The following is a 5,766-nucleotide window of genomic DNA, read 5'->3' as shown; positions in this document are numbered from 1 at the left end:
GAATATCCCAGTCCATGTGTATTTCATCACTACAGAATATCCCCAGTCCATGTGTATTTCATCACTACAGAATATCCCAGTCCATGTGTATTTCATCACTACAGAATATCCCTACAGAATATGTCCATGTGTATTTCATCACTACAGAATATCCCCAGTCCATGTGTATTTCATCACTACAGAATATCTCCAGTCCATGTGTATTTCATCACAACAGAATATCCCCAGTCCATGTGTATTTCATCATTACAGAATATCCCAGTCCATGTGTATTTCATCACTACAGAATATCCCAGTTGATGTGTATTTCATCATTACAGAATATCCCAGTTGATGTGTATTTCATCACTACAGAATATCCCCAGTCCATGTGTATTTCATCACTACAGAATATCCCAGTCCATGTGTATTTCATCACTACAGAATATCCCCAGTCCATGTGTATTTCATCACTACAGAATATCCCAGTCCATGTGTATTTCATCACTACAGAATATCCCCAGTCCATGTGTATTTCATCACTACAGAATATCCCAGTCCATGTGTATTTCATCACTACAGAATATCCCAGTCCATGTGTATTTCATCACTACAGAATATCCCCAGTCCATGTGTATTTCATCACTACAGAATATCCCCAGTCCATGTGTATTTCATCACTACAGAATATCCCAGTCCATGTGTATTTCATCACTACAGAATATCCCCAGTCCATGTGTATTTCATCACTACAGAATATCCCAGTTGATGTGTATTTCATCACTACAGAATATCCCCAGTCCATGTGTATTTCATCACTACAGAATATCCCCAGTCCATGTGTATTTCATCACTACAGAATATCCCAGTTGATGTGTATTTCATCACTACAGAATATCCCAGTCCATGTGTATTTCATCACTACAGAATATCCCCAGTCCATGTGTATTTCATCACTACAGAATATCCCAGTCCATGTGTATTTCATCACTACAGAATATCCCCATGTGTCCATGTGTATTTCATCACTACAGAATATCCCAGTCCATGTGTATTTCATCACTACAGAATATCCCAGTCCATGTGTATTTCATCACTACAGAATATCCCCAGTCCATGTGTATTTCATCACTACAGAATATCCCCAGTCCATGTGTATTTCATCACAGAATACAGAATATCACTACCAGTCCATGTGTATTTCATCACTACAGAATATCCCAGTCCATGTGTATTTCATCACTACAGAATATCCCAGTCCATGTGTATTTCATCACTACAGAATATCCCCAGTCCATGTGTATTTCATCACTACAGAATATCCCAGTCCATGTGTATTTCATCACTACAGAATATCCCAGTCCATGTGTATTTCATCACTACAGAATATCCAGAATATTTCATCCCAGTCCATGTGTATTTCATCACTACAGAATATCCCCAGTCCATGTGTATTTCATCACTACAGAATATCCCAGTCCATGTGTATTTCATCACTACAGAATATCCCAGTCCATGTGTATTTCATCACTACAGAATATCCCAGTCCATGTGTATTTCATCACTACAGAATATCCCAGTCCATGTGTATTTCATCACTACAGAATATCCCAGTCCATGTGTATTTCATCACTACAGAATATCCCAGTTGATGTGTATTTCAATACTACAGAATATCCCCAGTTCATGTGTATTTCATCACTACAGAATATCCCCAGTCCATGTGTATTTCATCATTACAGAATATCCCAGTCCATGTGTATTTCATCATTACAGAATATCCCAGTCCATGTGTATTTCATCATTACAGAATATCCCAGTCCATGTGTATTTCATCACTACAGAATATCCCCAGTCCATGTGTATTTCATCACTACAGAATATCCCCAGTCCATGTGTATTTCATCACTACAGAATATCCCCAGTCCATGTGTATTTCATCACTACAGAATATCCCCAGTCCATGAATGTATTTCATCACTACAGAATATCCCCAGTCCATGTGTATTTCATCACTACAGAATATCCCAGTTGATGTGTATTTCATCACTACAGAATATCCCAGTCCATGTGTATTTCATCACTACAGAATATCCCCAGTCCATGTGTATTTCATCACTACAGAATATCCCCAGTCCATGTGTATTTCATCACTACAGAATATCCCAGTTGATGTGTATTTCATCACTACAGAATATCCCCAGTCCATGTGTATTTCATCACTACAGAATATCCCCAGTCCATGTGTATTTCATCACTACAGAATATCCCAGTTGATGTGTATTTCATCACTACAGAATATCCCCAGTCCATGTGTATTTCATCACTACAGAATATCCCCAGTCCATGTGTATTTCATCACTACAGAATATCCCCAGTCCATGTGTATTTCATCACTACAGAATATCCCAGTTGATGTGTATTTCATCACTACAGAATATCCCCAGTCCATGTGTATTTCATCACTACAGAATATCCCCAGTCCATGTGTATTTCATCACTACAGAATATCCCCAGTCCATGTGTATTTCATCACTACAGAATATCCCAGTCCATGTGTATTTCATCACTACAGAATATCCCCAGTCCATGTGTATTTCATCACTACAGAATATCCCAGTCCATGTGTATTTCATCACTACAGAATATCCCAGTCCATGTATTTCATCACTACAGAATATCCCAGTCCATGTGTATTTCATCACTCCATGTGTATTTCATCACTACAGAATATCCCAGTCCATGTGTATTTCATGTATCCATGTGTATTTCATCACTACAGAATATCCCAGTCCATGTGTATTTCATCACTACAGAATATCCCAGTCCATGTGTATTTCATCACTACAGAATATCCCCAGTCCATGTGTATTTCATCACTACAGAATATCCCAGTCCATGTGTATTTCATCACTACAGAATATCCCAGTTGATGTGTATTTCATCACTACAGAATATCCCCAGTCCATGTGTATTTCATCACTACAGAATATCCCCAGTCCATGTGTATTTCATCACTACAGAATATCTCCAGTCCATGTGTATTTCATCACTACAGAATATCTCCAGTCCATGTGTATTTCATCACTGCAGAATATCCCAGTTGATGTGTATTTCATCACTACAGAATATCCCCAGTCCATGTGTATTTCATCATTACAGAATATCCCCAGTCCATGTGTATTTCATCACTACAGAATATCCCCAGTGTGTATTTCATCATGTGTATTTCATCACACAGAATATCCCAGTTGATGTGTATTTCATCATTACAGAATATCCCAGTCCATGTGTATTTCATCACTACAGAATATCCCAGTTGATGTGTATTTCATCACTACAGAATATCCCAGTTGATGTGTATTTCATCACTACAGAATATCCCAGTCCATGTGTATTTCATCACTACAGAATATCCCCAGTCCATGTGTATTTCATCACTACAGAATATCCCAGTCCATGTGTATTTCATCACTACAGAATATCCCAGTTGATGTGTATTTCATCACTACAGAATATCCCCAGTCCATGTGTATTTCATCACTACAGAATATCCCCAGTCCATGTGTATTTCATCACTACAGAATATCCCAGTTGATGTGTATTTCATCACTACAGAATATCCCAGTTGATGTGTATTTCATCACTACAGAATATCCCCAGTCCATGTGTATTTCATCACTACAGAATATCCCCAGTCCATGTGTATTTCATCACTACAGAATATCCCAGTCCATGTGTATTTCATCACTACAGAATATCCCCAGTCCATGTGTATTTCATCACTACAGAATATCCCCAGTCCATGTGTATTTCATCACTACAGAATATCCCAGTCCATGTGTATTTCATCACTACAGAATATCTCCAGTCCATGTGTATTTCATCACTACAGAATATCCCAGTCCATGTGTATTTCATCACTACAGAATATCCCAGTCCATGTGTATTTCATCACTACAGAATATCCCAGTCCATGTGTATTTCATCACTACAGAATATCCCAGTCCATGTGTATTTCATCACTACAGAATATCCCAGTTGATGTGTATTTCATCACACAGAATATCCCAGAATATCACCCCAGTCCATGTGTATTTCATCACTACAGAATATCCAGATGTGTATTTCATCACTACAGAATATCCCAGTCCATGTGTATTTCATCACTACAGAATATCCCCAGTCCATGTGTATTTCATCACTACAGAATATCCCAGTCCATGTGTATTTCATCACTACAGAATATCCCAGTCCATGTGTATTTCATCACTACAGAATATCCCCAGTCCATGTGTATTTCATCACTACAGAATATAGTCCATGTGTATTTCCAGTCCATGTGTATATACAGAATATCCCAGTCCATGTGTATTTCATCACTACAGAATATCCCCAGTCCATGTGTATTTCATCACTACAGAATATCCCCAGTCCATGTGTATTTCATCACTACAGAATATCCCCAGTCCATGTGTATTTCATCACTACAGAATATCCCCAGTCCATGTGTATTTCATCACTACAGAATATCCCAGTCCATGTGTATTTCCCAGTCCATGTGTATTTCTTCACTACAGAATATCCCAGTTGAGTCCATGTGTATTTCATCACTACAGAATATCCCCAGTCCATGTGTATTTCATCACTACAGAATATCCCAGTCCATGTGTATTTCATCACTACAGAATATCCCAGTCCATGTGTATTTCATCACTACAGAATATCCCAGTCCATGTGTATTTCATCACTACAGAATATCCCCAGTCCATGTGTATTTCATCACTACAGAATATCCCCAGTCCATGTGTATTTCATCACTACAGAATATCCCCAGTCCATGTGTATTTCATCACTACAGAATATCCCAGTCCAGTCCATGTGTATTTCATCACTACAGAATATCCCCAGTCCATGTGTATTTCATCACTACAGAATATCTACAGAATATCCCAGTCCATGTGTATTTCATCACTACAGAATATCCCAGTCCATGTGTATTTCATCACTACAGAATATCCCCAGTCCATGTGTATTTCATCACTACAGAATATCCCCAGTCCATGTGTATTTCATCACTACAGAATATCCCAGTCCATGTGTATTTCATCACTACAGAATATCCCAGTCCATGTGTATTTCATCACTACAGAATATCCCAGTCCATGTGTATTTCATCACTACAGAATATCCCCAGTCCATGTGTATTTCATCACAGAATACAGAATATCCCCAGTCCATGTGTATTTCATCACTACAGAATATCCCCAGTCCATGTGTATTTCATCACTACAGAATATCCCAGTCCATGTGTATTTCATCACTACAGAATATCTCCAGTCCATGTGTATTTCATCACTACAGAATATCCCCAGTCCATGTGTATTTCATCACTACAGAATATCCCCAGTCCATGTGTATTTCATCACTACAGAATATCCCAGTCCATGTGTATTTCATCACTACAGAATATCCCCAGTCCATGTGTATTTCATCACTACAGAATATCCCCAGTCCATGTGTATTTCATCACTACAGAATATCCCAGTCCATGTGTATTTCATCACTACAGAATATCCCCAGTCCATGTGTATTTCATCACTACAGAATATCCCCAGTCCATGTGTATTTCATCACTACAGAATATCCCCAGAATATCCATGTGTATTTCATCACTACAGAATATCCCCAGTCCATGTGTATTTCATCACTACAGAATATCCCAGTCCATGTGTATTTCATCACTACAGAATACAGAATATCACTACCCCATGTGTCCATGTGTAT

This window comes from Oncorhynchus tshawytscha, linkage group LG10 (genome assembly GCF_018296145.1).
Source record: "Oncorhynchus tshawytscha isolate Ot180627B linkage group LG10, Otsh_v2.0, whole genome shotgun sequence".
Lineage (NCBI taxonomy): Eukaryota > Metazoa > Chordata > Actinopteri > Salmoniformes > Salmonidae > Oncorhynchus > Oncorhynchus tshawytscha.
This window is presented reverse-complemented; position numbering follows the sequence as displayed.